A 24,479-nucleotide genomic window follows, 5' to 3' on the forward strand; every position below is an offset into this window, starting at 1 on the left:
TCAAACAGTCAGACTGCAACCTCTCCACCATGGCCAAGACCAGAGAGCTGTCTAAGGACACCAGGGACAAAATTGTAGACCTGCACAAGGCTGGGATGAGCTACTCGACAATAGGCAAGTAGCTTGGTGAGAAGAGATCAACTGTTGGCGCAATTATTAAAAAATGGAAGACATACAAGATCACTGACAATCTCCCTCGACCAGGGGCTCCATGCAAGATCTCACCTCGTGGGGTATCAATGATCTTGAGAACGGTGAGGGATCAGCCCAGAACTACATGGGGGGGACCTGGTCAATGGCCTCAAGAGAGCTGGGACCACAGTCACAAAGGTTACCATTAGTAACATACTACATCGTCATGGATTCAAATCCTGCAGTGCCCAAAAGGTCCCCCTGCTTAAGCCAGCACATGTCCAGGCCCGTCTAAAGTTTGCCCATGACCTGGGTCTTCCATCATGACAATGACCGTGAACACACCACCTGGGCAACTAAGGAGTGGCTCTGTAAGAAGCATTTCAAGGTCCTGGATTGACCTAGTCAGTCTCCAGACCTCAACCCAATAGAAAATCTGTGGAGGGAGTTGAAAGTCTGTGTTGCCCGGCGACAGCCCCAAAACATGACACATCTAGAGAGGATCTGCATTGAAGAGTGGGCCAAAATACCTGCTGCAGTGTGTGCAAACTTGGTCAAGATCTACAGGAAACGTTTGACCTCCGTAATTGCCAGCTGAGGTTACTTTACAAAGTATTGAGTTAAACTTTTTGATTGTCCAAATATTTTTTTTCCGCAAGAATATACAAATAAATTGTTTAAAAATCATACAATGTGATTTCCAGAATTTTTTGTTCTGATTCTGTCTCTCACAGTTGAAGTGTACCTATGATGGAAATTGCAGACCTCTCTCATCATTTAAAGTGCAACAACTTGCACAATCGGTGGCTGTCCAAATACTTTTTTGCCCCACTGTATCAATATACAATATGTACAGTATAAACAGCTTCAGGCAGCAAGTACTGGCACAAATGGTGTCACTAGGTAACACCCACCTGTTCTTTGCGTGATTCCAATATGTATCTCGTGTAAGGCTCCACTTTGCACTTTGCATTGGTTGTATAGTGTCCAGAAAGCCAGAACAGATCCGGGGGCCTTGGGGACTGTAGTGGGGGCCCTAAAAGGGGAGTGGGGTGGCATTGCTGCACTCCATGCACCCATGGTAGTGCCGCCACTACTACATAAAATAACACTTTATCCTAATACATTCAGGACAGACAGACCAGACTCTGCATTATTCAGATATATTAGGGAGAGAAGATCCAGAGATGTGTTTTATTATACAATGAATTGTACTTAAAGAACTGTAAATGGTTACCTGCTGTCCCATTGTGGTCATGTGACTGACTCATTGTATTTTATCTAAGTGTTAGTTATACTACTGTAATGTTGTTGTGTGTGTAAGTTGTGCCACTGCATTCATGCTATTATATGCCCTAGCTGCTGTATTGCTATTACACGTATTAGCTGTGTCCCTGTACCACCGTTCTGTATCATAGATTTGCCATTATGTCCCTGTCTTTCCCCATACGCCCGGAGGTTGTTGACACCTGTCCCAATTTAGGGACCTACACTGTCCTTCTCATCAGCTCACATTCTCCATATCACCCACACACTCATTCCAGCCCTGCGTATCCTCATCCCTTCCACTAGAGGCACCTGATGGGAACCAACAAGGTGCAGAGAATGGTTTCTCGGTTGGCATGTCAACATTAGAAATTAATTCTCCTACTACTCAAAATTTCAATTTCACCCCCACTTAACAGTGATGATGCAAGCTATGCCCCCTGATCTCACCCTCACTGCAGTCCTGAGCAAACTCCTGACTGCTTGCTGGGCTTCTTCCACTGCTGATGGTCCTTGGAGCTCCTCTCTGGTGCTGATCTCAGTAGGCTCTTGCAGTCAAGACCCACTCCCTCACTAAGATGAGGAATATACCACTGATACAACTTTTATCAGCCTCCCACAGGTGGTCTGGCAATTATTACCACACAGAAGTTAGGAACCTGGGACATATATACCTCCCATCAGTAACTTCCCCAGTGTCTTTATCACAGCATGAAGCCGTGTGTATATTCACATTAGCATTCTGCCACCAAAATATTCATGTTACGAATGCGGACGTACACGAGGAGCAGCGTTCAACTCAGAATCAAGCCCTACGCTTTCATGTTCCTAACTCAGCTCATGCACTCTGGAATGTGAACCGGTTATTGCTTACCATATAGGTGAAACACAGCCAAGTCAGCCTGTCATTGTCTATTTTTAAACCTACAACAAGGGATTAGCTTTATTTGTGAGTTTATAGCAATTTAGTGGCTTCAACTACTTACACCGTCTCAGGGCAAATTGAGCTCAGCATTGTGCACGCATTACATTGTGCACGATACTGCATATGATGTCATATTTAATGAGATAGATGTTGTGGAATCTCTGAACATTACTGCACAATGTATAGGAAAACAAGGGAAGATATTAAGCAATGATTTCCGCCTGAGCACCTAAGACAGGGCATGCTAAAAGTCAGAGCTTGTGGTCGTATTTTTATGCTGGTCTTGTCATTTGGGAGCTGCTGAAAAGCATTGTGCCCAGAGAGGTTTGCAGACAACCTAAAGATTTTCAGAAGAATCCAGAACATTTTTAGTTAAAACAGGCAATTTGGTGGTAATGATCTCATATGAAACTAGTAATTAGATTTGGGAGCCCCATTACAAAAGTTTGAAGAGCCCACAAGTTTTCCTGGGTGGGACGTCCTACTCTCTCCCACTCTCCGGACCCCTCACTCATCTTACTGAGCCGACCAGCTGTCTGCTGCTTCCCTTCTTATCTTAAGGACGGGCATCGAACTCCGTTATTTCCAGAATATCGATGTCCATCTCCCAATACACCATGACTTTTTAAAATCAATTCTCAAGTCACGATGTATTGATAGAGTCGATCGTCAAATCACAATTCTGCAGCAGCGAAAAAACTTACCTGGTCCGCGGCGTCCCCCGCTCCACAACACATGCGTTGCCCTGCCTTCCTTTCCTTTTTTCACTTCGCATGACGATTTTAACGGCTGCCGTAACCGTGAAGATCGATTCGGGACTGCCGATTGGCCGTCCCTACTTTATTTGCTAGGTGCCTCTCTGCACTTGCTGATCTGAGATTATGGGCAAGTCCCGTAGCGTGTCAGCCTAGTGCTTATGCGTTACGTCATGGCCCCTGGGTGGCCCCCACCACGTGAAGGGACTAGAAAGTAACACGTAGCCCCCTCCTTATCCATCGTAAGTGCTGGCTTTAGAGGCGGCAATATTTGAAGATGCCAAAGGTGTCGCTGGCAGGGGCGTATCTACCCATTGGCCAGGATGGCACTCGCCAGGGGCTCCGACCAAAGGGGGGGCGCCGCTCGGCAGTGCCACCAGCAGCCAAGGAGTGGACAAGTCCCCCGGCCCCACAAGTGTAGGGCAGACCGCAGTGAGAGCGGTCTGCCCTACACAGTTTACAAACACGCAGCAGCCAGCGTCGGCTGTGTGTTTGAAATAGCAGCCAGCCAATGAGAGTCAGACAGATTCTCATTTGCTGCTGCGTCGTCTGCGGAGGGAGCCGGCTGGAGCTCACTAATGAGCACCGTGTACCGGCTCCCCCCGCAGCATGTGATGGGAGGGACGTCATGACGTATGATGTTTCTCCCATGCAGGAGAAGAGCGGGTGGGACTCTGACTGGACAGCGGCGGTCGCATCAGGAGCGGGGATCAGGTAAGTTATAGATTTTTTTCTTTGTGTGTGTGTAGGAGGGGCACTGAAATAGGGGGTGGCCGCTACTGGGAGCAATTTATGGGGGGGTGCCCGCTACTGGGGGCTCTGTATAGGGGTGGCCACTACTGGGGGTACTGAAATAGGGGGTGGCCGCTACTGGGGGCACTTTATGGGGGGTGCCTGCTACTGTGGGCTCTGTATAGGGGTGGCCACTACTGGGGATAATTTAGGGGGGTGGCCACTACTGGGGGCACTGTATAGGGTTGGCCACTTCTGGGGGTAATTTATGGAGGTGGCCACTACTGGGGGCAACTTAGGGGGGGTTGCCACTACTGATGGCACTGTATAGGGAGGACTACTACTGGGGGCACTGTATAGGGGGGACTACAACTGGGGTCTACTACTGGGGCACTGTATAAGGGGGACTACAACTGGGGTCTACTACTGGGGGCACTGTATAGGGGGGACTACTGGGGGCAATGCAGCATAGGGGGATTGCTACTGGAGGGTTACTACTGGGGGCACTGCATAGAGGGGGGCGCCAGTCCATTACATTGCCAGGGGTGCTTGGTTCCCTAGATACACCCCTGGTTGCTGGAGAAATCTCAGATTTTTTCACGCTCAGCCTTCTAACCCATTTTTTTGTAAAAAATGCTGACAAAAGGGTTTTCACCGCTTGATACATGTACCCCTAAGTGACCATTACAGGGGCGGTTTAAGAGAGGAGAGGGGCATTGTGCAGGCTCTGTGCGAGCCCCCTCCTCTATGGCAGTGCAGCAGTCCTCTCTACTGCGCATGTGATTTCTGTCTGCAGCGCCTGCCGATGCAGGTCTTACAAGAGTTAAGTATAATCATATGAGTGCAGGGAGTGCGGTGTATGCCCCCATGTGCCCTGCTCCCATTATAGATCATCCTGCCGACATTTAGCTCCCTTCTTCCGGGTGGGAGCTGAATGTCTGTGTACAGCGCGGGGGTGGGGGGGAGCGGCGTGACTGGCGATGGTGATGTATTGGGGACGGGGCCAGAGTGTGCTCACGTCATTGTGGCCCCACCCCCTTTTCACAATGCCAAACTTAATGGCATTGCGAAGCAGGGGGCGGGGCCACGATTCAGCGCGAGTCGTGTCACTGGCCAGACCCGCTGGGGGGCGTGTCTGGGGTGATGTGGGGTGGTTGCAGGGGGGTGACGGCGGCCGGGAGTTTTGCCTACTATTCCGGGGGACAGGACTGCAACCCGATATCCAGGTGGCTCCCGGCCATCCCGGAAGAGTAGGCATGAATGTTATAGATACGCCAATAGACAATCAGATTCCCCCTCTCCTGCTGCCCTGATTATTACGCCTCTATTCTATGAGCTTTTACGTGCAGGGCCCTCTGTCTCATGTCCGCACCTCCTTTGGCAACCTCCAGAGCCGTAACTAGGGTAGTGTGACCAGTGCCATGGCACAGGGCACTGCAGGGCAGGGGGCGCTGTTTGGGCCTGTCAGTCTTCCTGTTTATTATCATTCTCAGTTGTAGCCTCCTCTTCTTTTATCCCCAGCATCCCCTGGCCTCCCCTATCTCTTCCCTGGCCCTTCCCCAGGAGGCCATGGCCCTATGTCCCTATTTAAGAAATGAGGGGGGGGGGGCAATGCTCTCTCTGGCACAGTGCACCGAAAAGTCTAGTTATGGCTCTGGCAACCGCACATGCACTTATTGTGTGCAATTTGTATATTGTATGGTTTGTAATCCTGCCAGTCTGGAGCTGTGGAGTTTTCTGGCATCTTGCACATAAAGAGAATGAGAATAATGAAGAAGGGAATTGTAGTTGCTCGTCCACCGCAAGAACTGCTGGCAGCCTGACATTGGGCCTAGTATTGTGATTAGTATTGTTAGAGGCATAGGGGTATATTTACTAAAGTGAGAGTTTTTAGAAATGGAGATGTTGCCCATAGCAACCAATCAGATTCTTCTTAACATTTAACTAGCACCTTCTAGAAGATAATAGCTACAATCTGATTGGTTGCTATGGGCAACATCTCCACTTCTAAAATCTCTCACTTTAGTAATTTTACCCCATAGAGAGCAACGACAGGCTCCGGTGATGGGAAGGCACGGCCAAATCCTGGGGCATGGTCACACCCAGAGGAGTAGCGTGGAATCATGACGCCCGGAGAAAGTGCATGTCATACCATGCCACCCCCTTCCCTGTACTGAACTGTGCCAGTGGGCTATGGCCAGCCTGCGGGGGAATACTGAAATGAAGAGAAAAAGAGCAAACAGTGGCAGTATCACGCTGGGCATTGAGGTACCATTGGGGGAATAGAATGCTTCAGTGATACACTATCTGACATTAAGGGGTAGCTGCTTTGGCACTGCTTTATTTATGTATAGCACCTAGGATCTGACTTTTATCTCCTTAGAATCGTTGTCATTAGTCAATAGAGGAGACTGTATTATATATTCTGATCATTTAACTTAAATTGACAAAATATATGTGCAAGAGTGAGATTCCACAGTTTATTACTGCAATTACTGCCCCAAGCAGCTGTCACTGGAGTGGGAACACCTATGGGAAGCCCCCTTCCCAGCTATGCTACTTCACAAATATACATTGCACCTATATTAATGTGAGTACTACTAATCATGTTCTGTCTACCACCATTATTATTATTTCAGGTCCCCTAATATTTTTTTAAAAGACCTTTTATTCTTTGTTTAATCTCATACCTTATAATTGAAGTTTAGGACTTTACCTCAGATGTGTCACATTTAAGTCCATTGAAGCACAGAATGAGGAGAGAAGGAGGGAGGGGATCAAAGAGGGGGAAAGTGGTGATCAGAGAGGGGTGGTGACAGAAGCCAATAAGAAAGGAGAGGAGACGGGTAGTGACAAAGGCCAATAAGAAAGAAGAGGGGAGGGGCAAAGTGTCGATCAGAGAGAGGTGGTGACTGAAGCCAATAAGAAAGGAGTAGATGGGAAAAGAGCCAATCACAGGGTAGAGAGGGGAGGGAATTAAAGAGGTGAGAAGTGAATGTAATCAATGTGACAGGTAAGGGGAGGTGACAGAAGATGATCATAGAGGAGGGAGGGCCAAAGGGGAGACAATCTGGGCAACTTGAGGAGCATGAAATGTAGAAACTGATCTCAGATCCATAACTTATTTAGGATATAGAGCAAACAAACTGAGATAAAAGTAACAGGCGGCCGTCATACTGTGCAGTGCCCCATAAATTCCGGAAACCTGAATGGCGCCCTCTGTCCATTTTGGCGCTCGGAGCTCATGCTCCACTGGAGCCACCCTTGCTACTCCCCTGGTCACACCTGCCTGGAAATGAAAGGGATGAAAATTACTATGGGTGCCTTCTGCACAGCTGGCCAAGGCCTTTACAGGACCCCTTAAACAAGCCCGGGTGCAAATGATTAGTACCCCTCCTCCTCCCTCCTCTCAGTGCCCCTGATTGTTGTCACAAAGCTCTGGACAGTGGCAGACATACCATTGGTGCAAGGGTTGTGGCCTCTACTGGGCCTAGAGGTGGAAAGGCAATGCCCACCAGGAACCCTTGGCACTGCCCTAAAGACACCCGCTCTGCTCTGACAAATGGGCACACAATGGGCCGGCATTCTCAAAGGATGCCCACTGTTAGGATCTGTGTTTGTTGAGGACCCGGGGTGGTAACAGGAGCAGACACCAGAACAGATTTAAAGTGAAAAGTGGGTTGTTTAATGTAAGTACTAGTAGACAAGTACAATAATAATACTGATTAACATCTGTGATTGAAGGAACAATAGTGATGCAAATGAATGTCCAGATCAGTGACAGAACAAAACTAAAGTCTTGATTAACTGAGGTAACTGTGGAGCTGTAGGAAAAGTCCAGTAAGTCAGTGGTAATAGCAGGGTAGGGAATCCGGGAACACTGTGATAACAGCTGAAAGGGAAATCAGGTAATGCTGAGATGATGGCTGAACAGGATTATCCAGAAATGCAGTAATAGTTGCTGAAAGGGAAAGCAGGTAATGCTGAGATGATGGCTAAAGAGGGTAATCCGGAAATGCTGTAATAGTTGCTGCAAGGAAAAGCAGGTAATACTGCGATGATGGCTGATCAGGGTTTTAGCTGAAAACTCAGGTGCAGGCTGGAGTAGGTAATTGGGAACTACAGGTTCAGGAAGGAGTGGGTAGGTAGAAGCAGCAGGACTTGGGGGGTCATTCAGACCCGCTCGCGAGCGCAGGACGCTTGCAAGCGGGTCGATGTTTCCCCACTGCGCATGCGCATGACGGAGGGAGCTGCGCCGTGCGCATGCGCGAGACCCGGCGAGCGACGGGCTCTCCATCGCTCCGGGTCTCGCACCAAAGGGGGCGTGCTGTCAATGTTGATTGACAGCACGCCCCCTTTGGTGGGCGTGCCGGGGGCGTGCCTGCCAGACGGAGGCGTTCCCATGGGAACGCCTACCGTCTGAAGCCGGCCCCACTGACATCACTAGTGATGTCAGTGGGAGTGATTTTGGCTCTGATAGAGCCCAAATCACTCCAGGGCTTGCGGCAGCGAGACCCTACCGCAGAGTCTCTGTCGCAAGCCCGATGGTCGCGATGGTCAAGACCATCGCGACCATCTTCATGGACGCTCACATATGCTGTGGGTGGTCACCCACAGCTATGCGAGCGGCCAGGAGGCCGCTCCATTTTCATGGAGGAGGGCACTGATTCAGAGCGAGCGCTCTGGTCAGAGCGTTCGGCTCTGAATCAGGCCCTTGATCCACAGCAGGAAGAAAGGCAGGGCAGCATGGTGCAGGTTTGCAGGGAGCCAGGGACCAACAAGGAGTTAGGGCAAGCACCGGAGCATAAGACTAAGGTCAGGAGCGCAGGAACTCTCTCATAGCAGACGCAACTACAGGGAGCTCTAAACCCCCTTAAGTACCCAGCAGCAGAGCGTGAGTGGCTGGAGAGATCACCTGACGCATCAGGATAGGCCCACTATGTCACATGACCTGAAGCAAGATGGCCACTTCCATGTACCTGTGATGCTGAGATGCCACCCTTGCCAGGATGGCTCAGCGCTGGCAGGCCCCCGCACACACACAATGCCAGTCTCCACGCGCCAGCTCCCTCACTGGAAGGACCACGCCACAGCGCCCCCACCGGCAAGGACCGCAAACTCCACGCCGCGGAACCCTGGTCGTGACACCCATTCTCTGTTATTTAATTTTCAGAGTGAAGCATCACTCAAGGGCCCTTACCTACATTTTGATCTGGGGCCCCATGACACACTCTATTGCCCCAGTCTATGTAGCCCATTACACATAGATCATACCTGATGTAAAGGATTACAGGGGAAACCTAGTGTAATTACTATCAGGATACTTTATCTGAATGTGCGACGTCCTAATAAACTTTAAACTTTTCCAGTTCAAGATGACTCAGTCTATATGGAAATGTGCTTCCCATAGCTCTGCTAATATTCAAATAATGTTATATCAATAAACTATATTGGCAAAAGATTATATAAAGGAGGGGGGCACCATAGGTGACTGTTTTATTGTGCGCTGCGTTTTTGCCTGTATTTTTGGGGCGCCCATTAATTGGATCAGCCACCACAGCACAATCTGTTTCTAGGCATTTTATATACAGCGTTTATATGGGAGGTAATTAAGAATTGCCCAACCCAATCAATCCTCTACTCAGCATTAAACCCTGGCCTAAGCCTCGGGACTCTCATTATGTAAAAAGGAAAATTACCCAGTTTGACAAGTTCTCAGCCTGTTACAGTGTGAGCACGTGGTTAGGCGCGGTGTCCTGACCTGGAGAGATGTCACAGTGACCCAGGGCTCTGATTCTTATGCTGGATACACACTGGCAGATATATATATATATATATATCTATATCTTGTGCCCATCGGCCAGTGTGTACCAGAAATATGTCTGTGAAGGACATAGTTCACAGACATATCGTGTCAGCTCCTCTGCACAGCCGATGCCCAATATGCAGATATATGGGAGCATCGTGTTGTGTGTACAGGCGGTCAGCTGACCGCCCGTACACTTGCAGCTGAGGCCGTGGGGAAGGGAGCGCGTCCAGAGCCGGAATAAGGCTTGTGGGGGCCCCCGGGGCAACTATGTTGTTGAGGCCACCTACAATAACATTAACACCCTACGCCTCTTTGCCTCCACCCCAATATGCGCCACAGTGCCCCCCCACCCAATGTGCTCCACAGTGCCCCCCTGTATAGTATACAGTGCCCATAAGTACTCACCTCTGGACCTGTGTTCAACTTCTGAACGCACAGTGAGTGCACCACAGCGCCAGCAGCTCCAATGTCCACTCACGTGCGTGAATGCAGAACAGCCGCGGCATCCCCTGTCTGGGAACACCTGGGCACCTGTTCTTCACAATTAAAGGGTCACCCCTATCACCCCTGTTTTTATCCAGCCCTGGGCGCATCACGCCCCCCCCAGCCAGCGGGACCGACGGCCAGATGACTGATGATGATTGTTCAATGTGTGTGAAGAACCATCGTCTGCAGATATATCTGTTAGGTGTGTGCCCAGCTTTGCACAACACAATAAAAAAATAAATGTATGTATTAGAAGGGCTATGGACAGATAAGTGGTGCAAAAACTCTTTCTCCTTTGGGGGTTGGGGTTAGGGTTGGGGTTGGGGTTAGGGCATTTTTCATGTGGATGTGATAAATATTTTTCTCGTAAATTTGCAACATGAAAATAAATATTGGCCCTGATTCAGAGCCGGACGCTCTGACCAGAGCGCTCGCTCTGAATCAGGGCCCTCCTCCATTAATATGGAGCGTCCTCCTGGACGCTCGTATAGCTGTGGGTCACCACCCACAGCATATACGAGCGTGCAAAAAGCGTCCAAAATCACTCCCACTGACATCACTAGTGATGTCAGTGGGGCCGGCTTCAGACGGTAGGCGTTCCCATGGGAACGCCTCAGTCTGGCAGGCACGCCCCCGGCACGCCCACCAAAGGGGGCGTGCTGTCAATCAACACTGACAGCACGCCCCCTTTGGTGCGAGACCCGGAGCGATGGAAAGTCCTTCGCTCGCCGGGTCTCGCGCATGCGCGCGACAGAGCTCCCTCCGTCGTGCGCATGCGCAGTGGGGACCATCGACCCACTTGCGAGCGTACTGCCGCTCGCGAGTGGGTCTGAATGACCCCCATTATCCCAAACATGTACCATTCTGCTTTTGTTGGATCCCTCTCTGTGATAATTTGCTACACAGTAGCCGTAGGCTGCTATATAAAGTATTTCGGGGCATGGTAAATGCATTTGGGGACTGCATTTGGGTCGGACATGGAGAGACCGCGGCAGATATCAGAGATAATTGCTGCGATCTCTCCATGCTACATCTGGCGGATTCTTAATATTTGCGTGTACAGATGTTTTTGGGAGATATCCCGCAAATATTGAATGATAAATAGGCCCCTTTGTGACATAATTGACTTATTTTTGTGCATTTTACATTTTACGGGAGGGTCTTTGTATGCACTTCAAGGTGGCATCTATCATTGACGGAGCACTATTATCACGCTCCTGATGGGCGGATGTAAAGGGGCAGATTAGGGCTTTTTAAGGTGGTACATTCTAGCCACTGTAATACCCTTAATGGCAGCCCCAAGTGCAAATTTTTTATTTTTTATAATTTTTACTGCATACATAGCAGCGTTTTGCCGTATGCATGTACACTTACGTTAAGAACTGTCCTTTGTGGTGTGAGGACTTCCAGGTTTATGACTTGGGACGGAGTCCTTCTGCGTTTCCGTGGCCGTCGATCTGTGCATACACGAGCCGCTGAGACCCAGGGAGGGATTCTATTGGATCCCACTCTGGGAATTATCTGAAAAGAAAATCATAGGCTTCAATTAGGCAACGGCATTCCTTTATAGGCAAAGGCATTCCTTATTAGGCAACGGCATTCCTTATTAGGCAAAGGCATTCCTTATTAGGCAACGGCATTCCTTTATAGGCAAAGGCATTCCTTATTAGGCAAAGGCATTCCTTATTCGGCAACGGCATTCCTTATTAGGCAAAGGCATTCCTTATTAGGCAAAGGCATTCCTTATTGGGTACAAGCTCTGGAAAGTTTTGCTTTCTGGAGCTTGATACGTATGGGAAATGTGGTTAAAAGACCGTTTTAAGAGATTTGACTACATTGTAGTGTTAGTACAATGTATGGGAAATGTATAGGAAATGTATAGGAAAAAGGGATGGGGAAGGGGCCGGGGGAGACCACCAGTTATGAAGGGATAGTATGAGCCCTATTCTCAGTCAGACGCATCTGTGGCGCAGTAGCCCGCTTACTTGTTTATGCTAATGTGAGAATCCACCTTTGTATATAAAAAATCTGTGCGACTAAATTTGGAAGCCTGTACCGCCCACTGCGCTGTCCCATGCTGCCATCATTAGTATAAGAGCTGGGCGCAAAAGATCCTGCTGACACCGCCGTCTCATCTCACTTGTCTAGCTTAACCCCTCGCATACACGCACCTGTGATGGGCCAATACATTGATTCTGAGCGACTTCCAATCTGTGTATCATTGTTCTGAGAGGCATGTATGGGATAGGGTCTGGTATAACAGATAGACCGTTAAAAGTTTGACAGTGTCTAGACAGACACCAGTTGTTAGACAGTCAGTAGGTTGACAGGGACAAAAGGTCGACAGGGTCAAAAGGTCGACACACTAAAGGTCTGCATGGAAGAAGGTCGACCGGTACAAGTGGTTGACAGGGACAAAAGGTCGACACACTAAAGGCCGACATGGAAGAAGGTCGACAGGTACAAGTGGTTGACAGGGTCAAAAGGTTGACATAAAAATGGTTGACACTTTTTTTTTTAACCCTAATCTTCAGCAGCTTACTTACTTACGGTAATGTATTTATAAATAATACAATAGAACAGACTCTGTCGTAAATTTGTGATTTTTATTTTTCCTTTCAAATGCTCACATGCCCCCACATGTTGGCCAGGCCTCCAATTCAGTACAGGTGAGGGGGGGGGGGAGTGCCACAACATACCCTTGCTCTGGGCACCATGGCTCCTAGCTACGCCTTTGATCACAGGGCACCCGGTGCTGTCGCACTGTAATCTAGCTGTTCTGCTCTATTAATAGCTTGTCACCTTCTCCTCCCTTTTCCTTTATGCGTTATCACAACTGAAATCATTATAAAAAAAAAAACCCATACAAATAAAAACTAAATTTTATTGTACATTACCGCAAACATGCCATGAAGTTTGTTTTATTGTGTGCAAGTCTTTATGTTCAATTAAGTGCATGGCCATGACTAGGGCAGTAAAGCTGGGTACACTGGACACACCTAAAGATTTTCTGTCCAACCATCCAACTAGTTGTCTGGTTGGAATGAAAATCTGGTAACGTATGGGAGTAACTGATGGTCAGCAATTTGCTCCTAAATGCCAGAAAACAGATGAAAATGACGTCAGACAAGTTTGTTAAATGTTTGATCAAAACAATTTGTTCAAACAACAGTTTTTGTCCATTTTCCGGCGTTGCTGATCGTCAGTTACTCCCATACGTTACCAGATTTTCTTTCCAACCAAATAACTAGTTGGATGGTTGGACAGAAAATCTTTACGTGTGTACCCAGCCTAAAGGCTACTGCTGAAACAATGAAAAGTGTAACTTAAGGCTCCCATACATCAGAGATTGATTGCAGCAATCGTGCAATTTGCAATCGATTGTGTATAAAAATCTTTCCCTTTTTCAATCGATTGTGGCAGTTCTGCAATCTGCAATCGATTGAAAAAGGGAAAGATTTTTATACACAATCGATTGCAAATTGCACGATTGCTGCAATCAATTGCTGATGTATGGGGGCCTTAAGAGATGCAGAGTATTATTTCGGGTGCAGGTGTCCCTCACAGGTGTGGTGCTTATTAATACCACATAACTCTGTCCCCTCGCTCATGTTTCCAGCTGCTCGGCCTCTGCTGTTTCCTATTGGCTGTCCTGGTACTTTTATAAAGGTAACATGTCTAAGGGACATATTTACCACAATCTACATTTTTAATGTAGATGTGATAAATATTTTCAGTTTCACGCAAATTTACTATTCTGCTCTTGCCAGGAAATGGACTCTGATAACAGAGCCCATCCTGGCGAAGAGCTGGAAGCAGCGTTAAGGCGTAAAGCTATCACACTGCTTCCTGGTTTAGGTCCTTGGCGTACACTGTGCATTCGCAGCCGCCAACCGGAGCTTGGGTCACCAGGGGGCGACGGAGAGGGATCCGGAGGATGCGCATCATTATGACAGTTTTCAGCTATCGCCTACTGTCACTCTCGTCTCTGCCAATAATGTGGACGTCTGAAGATCCTCCCTGGGCAGACAATGGGGCCTATTCATCACTAGTAATAATTATGTTTTAAACTCACTATGGGGCCTATTCGTCAAAACTAAAACAACGATGGAGGTAATTAGGTTTAGAACTGGCATGGAGTTCTACCTAATTACCGGAGGAATTCATCATTCCTCCTCCCCCATCAGTATCTATTCTGAAAAGCTGTCATTTTTGTGATGACAACTTTTCAGGAAATAGATAGTTATCCCTGTCTACACTACCTTACCGCAGCTGTAATCAGTGCTGCGCATGCACCGTTACATCGGTAAAACCAGCGCATGCGCAGCACTGCCTACAGCTGCGGTAATTCTGTGCGCTCACCTTCCCCCGGTTCCCGACTTACCTGCCCGCTGCAGCCGCCTCCGGCTCTGTCTGCTGTTCTGACACTGTGTTCTCCCGGCAGAACACAGTAAAGTTTAGAAAAAAAACAAGTTTTTGTTTCCTAAACTTTACTGTGTTCCGTCGGGAGAACACAGTGTCAGAACAGACACCGGAGCCAGAGGAGAGACCATGGAGCGCCGGAGGAGGACCTGCCCAGCTGACAGCAGGTAAGTGTCACCTGCTATACGCCACCTCACAGTGGCGGATAGTAACTCCATCAAATCCCGAAAATACATAATTTTCGGAATTTGATGAATAGCATAATTTCCATATCCCCATACTAATGTACTAATGTATGGGGAGTGTGGAAATTAATGCAGGGGGACTTCTTCATGAATTCTTCATGAATACTAAAATAACGGTAATTAAGGAAAATATCCCTAAAAAGCGTTATTTTAGTGTTGATGAGTTTAAATAATCTTTTGGAGGCACTCATCACGCCTCCCTTTACTAAAAGTATCACTTCCGAAAAGCTGCTCTTTTTGCAGAGTCAGCTTTTCGGGAAAGTGACACTTTACTTTTCCCAATGCAGCAAAGTTATCCATAAGGATTTCCTACCTGCTGCATGTTTCTCCCCCCTCCCTCACTCTCTATTCCCCCGCTATGTCTCACCTCCTCCCCCCCGGCGGCACCACCGGTGTCTGATCCGGCCTCCCGCCCACCCCCCGCATCCTCGGCTGTCCAATCCGCCACAACCTCCCCTGGCGAGTGTCTGATGGGCACCCTCCGCTGGTGTTTCGATCCCCCCCCATCCGCGGGTGTCCGATGGCTCTTAATAGATCCCTCTGTTGGTTGCAGTGGCTGTGCTGGCAGGTATTACTTGTACGCCATCTCAGGGTGGCGTACAGTTTCTCAGTCAAGTTCCAAAAAAAAAGCTTTTTCGAAACTTGATGAATTTCATAATAATAGGGGATTGTGGAAATTATCTAGGCACAATTGTAACCCGGAGATATCTGGGCCCCTTTCTACTATATCTTCTACGATATCTGTGATGTCTCCTGCTTTACAGCAATCATGAATGGGGCTGACACTTACATTATACAAACTTAGGTTAAAATGTTATTTTTGTATAAATTAAGTGATGATGAATAGACCCCAATATTTTCGTATTCACTCTGTATATAGGAGATTATGTGGTACAGAAGCCACTTGTCTGCATAGGAATAGTATGTCATCGTCATATAATAGAGGTTCAACAAGATAATATATATTATATGGTAATAGAAATTTTGTGTCAGGGCAAAATGTTACCATCCATCCCTGCGTCTCTCCAGCACCATCCCCCCTGCGTCTCTCCAGTACCACCATCCCCCCTGCGTCTCTCCAGTACCACCATCCTGCATTTCTCCAGTGTCATCCCCCTGCATCTTGGCTCCCTCTATGTCTCTCCAGCACCATCCCCCCTGCATCTCTCCAGTACCACTAACTGCATTTCTACAGTGTCATCCCCCTGCATCTCAGCTCCCTCTGTCTCCCCAGCACCATCCCCCTTGCATAACTTTAACACCATCCCCTCCTACATCTCTTCAGCAACATCTTACTGTGGCTTAACAGGATAACCCCCCCCTGCATCTCTCCAACACCAAACCTCCTGTGTTCCTCCAGTCTCATCCTCCCCTGCATCTCTCCAACACTCCCCCCTGTCTCTCCAGCCTCATCCCTCACCCTTGCATTCTTTCAGCCTCATCCTCCCTGTGTCTCTCCAGCCTCTTCCCCCCTGAGTCTCTCCAGCAACTGTGACTGACCCCCGTTTATGAATGTATTGATTTTATACCCCAGTTACTGCTGGCCCCCACTTTATATCTATTTTATTGAAATTGTCAGCTGAACAGCCCCAGTGATCCCTGACCTGACTAAACACACCCCACCGCATCCCACCCCACCATTATTATTATTTTTTACTAACTTGATAATAGTTCTTCCCAGCAGTACCCACACTGACACTCCTAATTCTCTAATACCACACCAGCAGCACCCCCACCACTCAATGACTACCAACAAACGCACACACCCCCCCGACCTCAGAATACCACTCAGAAATATGTAATATAACTACAGTATACCCTCCCTCTCTCCAGTGTCTCCTATCACAGTTGCTGATCAGGATTAGGCTTCAGGGATGCCTGTGTACTATTGTATGTACTATTGTGTGCTCCACCACCCACAACCAGAATGGAGAAAGTGGGTCCCTCCACGTGTATGAGAGCAGGAACTGACCGAGGAGGCCAGGGCTGGGCTGTGAGCCCGCTCCTTATTTGTGCAATGCAGCTGTGGCCATGGATTCCGCTCATACCCCGCCCCTCTGCACGCCGCGGGAATGAGTCAGACAAGACGTGCCTCATGTCTGGGGGAGGCGAGGCATGTCACTGTAGTGCCTCACACATGCAACATCTATTGATACAGGTGACACTGCAGCACTGGTGAAGAAGAAGGCTGCCCCACAGAAGCCTATGGGCAGGGTGCTGTGAGACGAGGCATGTGCAGAGGTAATTCTGGGTCGTCAACCCGGAAGTTCTTCTATGGCAAACGAAAGCTCTTATTGGGAGAGCAATCCTTTGCGAGTTTACTCGCAAATCTTCATGCATACCGGATTAATTAACGCCGGTATGCATGTGATGAGTGGTGGAATGAATGCCGCCTTTTGGGGTATATTTACTAAAGTTTGGGTTTTTAGAAGTGGGGATGTTGCCCATAGGGAATCGGTATGTAATGCCGACAGCGGCAGCCCGTTAAGTAGTCCAACCCTCCCCTCTCCCCCCCCCCCTAACCCTTCCTTAGGGGCTTAGGGGTGCCTAACCTCCCCCCTTAGTGCCTAACCCTAACCTTCCACCTTTAGTGCCTAAACCTAATCCCCCCTTTCCTTACCCTAACCCTCCTGGGGGGGTTCCTAACTCTAAGTCCCCCCAGTGGTCCCTAACGCTGACCCTTCCCCCTGCGGCTACACGCTAAAGCTTATCTTCATTCGGTATGCTTGGTATCGGGATTTAGTAGTGGGGCTAATGATAGGCGTCGGGATTTCAACGCCTATCTTTGGTCCCATGTCGGCATGTGGCTGTCGGGATATCAGCGGGGGTGGGATAGCACCCGCCGGTATCCTAACTACATCCCGCTCATAGCAACCTATCAGATTTTACTTAACATTTATCTAGGACCTTCTAGAAGAAATAGCTAGAATCTGATTGGTTGCTATGGGCAACATCTCCAGTTTAAAAAAAAAGCCCAGCACTTTAGTAAATAGACCCCTTTGTGTTTATGTACTTCTGTAAGGCACTGTATCTATAAAGGATAATAATAATAATAATGTTGTTTTTGGTATTTTTATTGTTGTTTAACACTTTATTCACCATTTTCAAGAAGACATAGGGCCTGATTCTGAGTCGGACAGACCCTGTTTACAGATGTTGCAAATGGTGATTTTTTTTTTACATACAGCGCATACGCAGATGGGAATTTACACATTTTTGAGTATTTTCTGTCCTATGTGGAGTCGGTAAGACCTTAACCGGATCTGTCTTTCCGTAAAATAGAGCGTATTGGGGCAGGAACTGGGCGGTGACAGTGCAATCACTGTGGGAGTGTTGTGGGCGTGGACCACTCAATGCGATTCTGAGTCCCGCCTACGGGGAATGGAAGCCTGTTTCTGATGGACCTCTTGCACCTAGCATGATGACATTTGCGTGCGGGTTTCATCTTGTGGACGCATAAACTACCAGCCAGCGCCTAAGGATTTTCCATACTTACCTACTTTTTACATATCCTTACGGAAGCAGCCTGAGAGGAGATGCTGCTCTCAGGGGGGGGGAAGGGGGGCAGACTGTAGCCATCACTAGGAGGGGCGGAGCTAAATGATGTGATTTGTCAGTTAGCTCCACCCCTCCCTACGGACCCGCAGATTTCCCGTAAAATCTCCCCATTTTGCCCACTTTAGTAGGAAGTGGACAGGATGCGGGTGATCTGCCTACTCTTTCAGGGGGTGCGGGGGTCTACCCCAAAAAATCGTGAGCCTCCAACAAGTTCTGGGAGAGTAGGCAAATATGGAATTTTTACGTTATCATAAGGTAGCAAATCAGGCTTCCGTGTATGCCAGCAACTACGAACACTGTGCATATACAAATGAGAATAAGCCCCATAGTCGGGGCATCTGAGCGATACTCAGATGCCCTGGCAATAGTGTCACTGAGGAGCCAGTCTGTGGTGATATGCTCATGCGTGACTGCAGTGGAATTGAAGCCCAAATTTGGCCTTTATATAAACCCTTAATTGGACAAATCGCACATTTGGCGGCGGAACTTTGCACCTTTTATCTGCAGAGTCCCCGCTAATGATTTTTGTTCTGACCTGACTCCATCATTATCATCTCCGCTCTGTTTATACTGTACTGGACTATAGACCATAAGTTTTGCAAAATGCATAATATGTGAATGCAGTGTAGCATGGAACATGCGCTGAGCGCCCAGCACAATCGCATTACCGAAGCGCCACCTCAGTTTGCCGTAACTTTCTCTCATCTCTGCCGCAGTGTTGGTGCGAGGCTCCTGTCCAGCTGATAGGGGAGGATCATGGAGTCAAAACAAGTCTTGAACAGAAAACTAAGACCGGCAGCCACCGACTGTGTAACCAGCATGGAGGGAATGGTCTGATCTCCACTGATCTGTTCCTCACCTTGGTTTGCTCAGCAGACTATTTATTTCCCTGTCTGCCTTTGTGAAAGCAGGAACAGGAGGTGTGTATCTGCCACTCCCAGCACTGAGTACATAAATATATTTACACAAGGATCAGTCCTGAAAATATATCTGTCCCAGACTGGGCGACGGTGAAGGCAAGGAGAGGGAGGAGGACCTAGGTTCTAGTTATTATTTGTGCTTATGCTGTATAATGACATTTGCTGAATACAGTGTATAGTTTCATATTGTATTCATGCACTTGGTCTCCGTTTAATAAATTACTATCTGCCCCTAAGATACCAAAGGAAATCACTAACTCCGTGACACAGGGCCTGATTCAGACCCGAGCGCTCGCAAGCGGGTCGATGTTGCCCAAGTGCGCATGCGCACGATGGAGGCGGCTCCGTTGTGCGCATGCGCGAGACCCGAATAACGATGGCCAAGCCGTCGTTATGGGTCTCGCACCAAAGGGGGAGTGCTATCGATAGTGATTGACAGCACGCCCCCTTTGGTGGGCGTTGCCGGGGCGTGGCTGCCCAGACGGAGGCGTTCCCATGGGAACTGACAAGTGATGTCAGTGGGAGTGCGTTTGGCTCTGATAGAGCCAAAAGCACTCCAGGGCTTGCGGCAGCGAGACCCTACCGCAAGGGTCTCGTCGCAAGCCCGATGGTCGCGATGTTCTGTCAGAGCGTCCGGCTCTGAATCACGGCCACAGTCCCAGTTGGAATTTTCCCGCGGTTCGGAACTCAGATTTAAAAAACAAACTCTGGTTTTGGATTGTATGCTAACGGCTTAAAATAAAGTAATTTTAGATGATTTATTTTTTTTAAATACAGATGCAAAACCAAAACACAAAGATGAATCCGGAATCAAAACCAAAACACGGGGGTTGGCGCACATCTCCATAAAGTAGAGATAAGCGGTTCCGTTTTGATTAATACTCAACACATCTGAACTTTGAGGTTCTGAGTTGAATCGAGTCCCGGCTCGGAATCATTTTAGGTTTCCGAGTGTGGGCCCTGATTCAATTAGACGCGAAAAGCCATAAAAGTTTAGCCTATTGCCGCTTTTCGCCTGTACGGAACTTATCTCCAATTCAAATTCAGTCGGAAATCGCCTAAGCGGAAACTTAATGCAATGTAATAGGCAAAAAAGTTTCTCCAATGAATAGCAGGTGAAAAGAAGTGCAAAATCTTTATTTTGGAGTGTAAACATGGGGAAACGACTCAGAACCCTTGGCACAGCCCCCCCAAATGACAAAACAGCAAAAAAAAAAAAACTAAGAACACCCCAAAAAAGACGTGTCATTTTTCGGGCACAAAAGTAAAAAGTGGGGGGACAAACATAAAAACTAGCGAAATAGGCTTCTTGGGGGGCTGCAAGTATGGGTCAGGTGTTTTTGGGATTGCAGGTGCATGGAGCAGGTGGATTTTTAAAGTTTTTTTTAAATTCACTTTAGAGACATAAAAATATACTAGCACCCGTTTTCAAGTACCCCAAATTTGATGGAACAACTTTTTTTTACCCCCAAAAACTGCTTTATGCCATTCTTCACCACGTTAACAAAGACGCTAATAAGAAGCAATTTACACAACTTAAGCACCCCAAATAGTCTTATTAGGGCTATTAGTACACATGTATATAGTGATTCCCTATGTTATTAGGGCTATTAGTACACATGTATATAGTGATTCCCTATGTTATTAGGGCCATTAGTACACATGTATATAGTGATTCCCTATGTTATTAGGGCTATTAGTACACATGTATATAGTGATTCCCTATGTTATTAGAGCTATTAGTACACAGCTATATAGTGATTCCCTATGTTATTAGGGCTATTAGTACACATGTATATAGTGATTCCCTATGTTATTAGAGCTATTAGTACACATCTATATAGTGATTCCCTATGTTATTAGGGCTATTAGTATACATCTATAGAGATTCCCTATGTTATTAGGGTTATTAGTACACAGCTATATAGTGATTCCCTATGTTATTAGAGCTATTAGTACACATCTATAGTGATTCCCTATGTTATTAGGGATATTAGTACACATGTATATAGTGATTCCCTATGTTATTAGGGCTATTAGTACACAGCTATATAGTGATTCCCTATGTTATTAGGGCTATTAGTACACAGCTATATAGTGATTCCCTATGTTATTAGGGCTATTAGTACACATCTATATAGTGATTCCCTATGTTATTAGAGCTATTAGTACACATGTATATAGTGATTCCCTATGTTATTAGGGCTATTAGTACACATGTATATAGTGATTCCCTATGTTATTAGGGCTATTAGTAAACAGCTATATAGTGATTCCCTATGTTATTAGAGCTATTAGTACACAGCTATATAGTGATTCCCTATGTTATTAGGGCTATTAGTACACATCTATATAGTGATTCCCTATGTTATTAGGGATATTAGTACACATCTATATAGTGATTCCCTATGTTATTAGGGATATTAGTACACATGTATATAGTGATTCCCTATGTTATTAGGGCTATTAGTACACATGTATATAGTGATTCCCTATGTTATTAGAGCTATTAGTACACATGTATATAGTGATTCCCTATGTTATTAGAGCTATTAGTACACATCTATAGTGATTCCCTATGTTATTAGGGATATTAGTACACATGTATATAGTGATTCCCTATGTTATTAGGGATATTAGTACACATGTATATAGTGGTTCCCTATGTTATTAGAGCTATTAGTACACATCTATAGTGATTCCCTATGTTATTAGGGATATTAGTACACATGTATATAGTGATTCCCTATGTTATTAGGGCTATTAGTACACATGTATATAGTGATTCCCTATGTTATTAGGGCTATTAGTACACAGCTATATAGTGATTCCCTATGTTATTAGGGCTATTAGTACACATGTATATAGTGATTCCCTATGTTATTAGGGCTATTAGTACACATCTATAGTGATTCCCTATGTTATTAGGGCTATTAGTACACAGCTATATAGTGATTCCCTATGTTATTAGGGCTATTAGTACACATGTATATAGTGATTCCCTATGTTATTAGAGCTATTAGTACACATCTATATAGTGATTCCCTATGTTATTAGGGCTATTAGTACACATGTATATAGTGGATCCCTATGTTATTAGGGCTATTAGTACACATGTACATTGGTTCCCTATGTTATTAGGGTTATTAGTACACAGCTATATAGTGATTCCCTATGTTATTAGAGCTATTAGTACACATCTATAGTGATTCCCTATGTTATTAGGGCTATTAGTACACATGTATAGTGATTCCCTATGTTATTAGGGATATTAGTACACATGTATATAGTGATTCCCTATGTTATTAGAGCTATTAGTACACATGTATATAGTGATTCCCTATGTTATTAGGGATATTAGTACACATGTATATAGTGGTTCCCTATGTTATTAGAGCTATTAGTACACATCTATAGTGATTCCCTATGTTATTAGGGATATTAGTACACATGTACATTGGTTCCCTATGTTATTAGGGTTATTAGTACACAGCTATATAGTGATTCCCTATGTTATTAGAGCTATTAGTACACATCTATAGTGATTCCCTATGTTATTAGGGCTATTAGTACACATGTATAGTGATTCCCTATGTTATTAGGGATATTAGTACACATGTATATAGTGATTCCCTATGTTATTAGAGCTATTAGTACACATGTACATTGGTTCTCTATGTTAGTGCATGTACAGACTGATTTCCCCACTTCTGACAGTACTTTCCGCCTGTACGCATTCGCCCAATTCCATTTTCTCCCTGTTTTTTTAATTGAATAGGGCGAAAATCGGGGACGTGCACGCAAGGATTTCACCTCTGAAACAGACGAATGAGCCGGAAAGTCGGACAGGCGAAACTTTTCAGACTTTTCGCCTCTAATTGAATACAATGCGATATAGCAGCCATAGGCAACCTCCATAGCAACCTATGGACCTGCATTTGCGGTCGCAGAAAGAGGGACTGTGGCAGATATTGAAGATATCTGCTGCAACCACTCCATGGAACATCTGTTGATCCTTAATATTTGCGGGTACCTCCTTAAAATGGATGTTTTCAGGGGATATTCCACAAATATTGAATGATAAATAGGCCCCATAATTTTTTATTTCCACGTTAAGTGGCAAATAGATTTTCTAGCTATTGGGCCAAAAATCCAGATAGTGGTAATATAATATGCCCCTATATACATTTTAAATATTTTATCTAATTTGCAATAAATTGTATGTGAGCTATCCCAATAATTCAGTGATAGGATTATGGATTAGCGTAGGAGCCTTATGGGTAATATATCCTTGTTTGTTAACGAGCGGCATGAGAGGGACCGTGGGCAGGGCAGTTTCTAGGGTCTGAGGCTCCCAGTGCGAGCAGTCAAAATGCGCCCCCCCCCCCTCGAAGCAGTAATATTGTGGAGTGGGCGTGGCGTCATCGTGAGGGGGTGTGGTATCTCAGTAAGGGAGCGTGATCTAGAAAGACCACAGAATGACAGCCACCGTGACTACTGAGTACAAGGGTGTCTAACCTGTCAGAGGCAAAGTGCTGAAAAATATATGGAGCTAAATAAAAGATAGACAGCATGCGCGCGCCTCCGGCGCGCGCTCCAAAAATGGGGTGTGTTAATGAAAGTCCTTCGCTCGTCGCGTCTCGCGCAAGCGGACGACGGAGCTCCCTCCGTCGTGCGCATGCGCAGTGCAGACCATCGACCCACTTGCGAGCGGACAGCCGCTCGCGAGTGGGTCTGAATGAGGGCCATAGTGTGGATGTGCCTCCATTTTTCATCTTGCTCTGGGCTCCAAATACCCTAGTTACGCCACTGCTGGGAGCAGAGGGTCCTTAGGGACTATATCAGGTGACTAGTCCTTGCGGGTGATAGCAGACAACTAGAGACAGATTACTAGTCCTGATAAATGGCAGTGGCTTATGGGAGGCAGATGATGTCCTTACAAGGGAATACATATGATTGACCGGCGGTTGGGATGCCAGCGGTCAGAAGACTGACAGCGGCATCCCGATGTTCAGGATCCTGACAGGGGCTGGTAAGTAACCTAATCTTCCCACTCTCCCCCCTAACCCTCCACCGGGGGTGCCTAACCCTAACCTTCCCCCCGCTGGTGCCTAAACCTAATCCCCCTTCCCACACCCTAAATCTAACCCTCCCTGGGTGGGATGGCGGCGTTGGCATTCTGACGGGCATCGGGATTCCCTTGTCAGTATATTGACGCCCGGCATCCCG

The sequence above is a fragment of the Taudactylus pleione genome, unplaced genomic scaffold, assembly GCF_031769625.1.
Source record: "Taudactylus pleione unplaced genomic scaffold, aTauple2 ptg000483l, whole genome shotgun sequence".
Taxonomy (NCBI): Eukaryota; Metazoa; Chordata; class Amphibia; order Anura; family Myobatrachidae; genus Taudactylus; species Taudactylus pleione.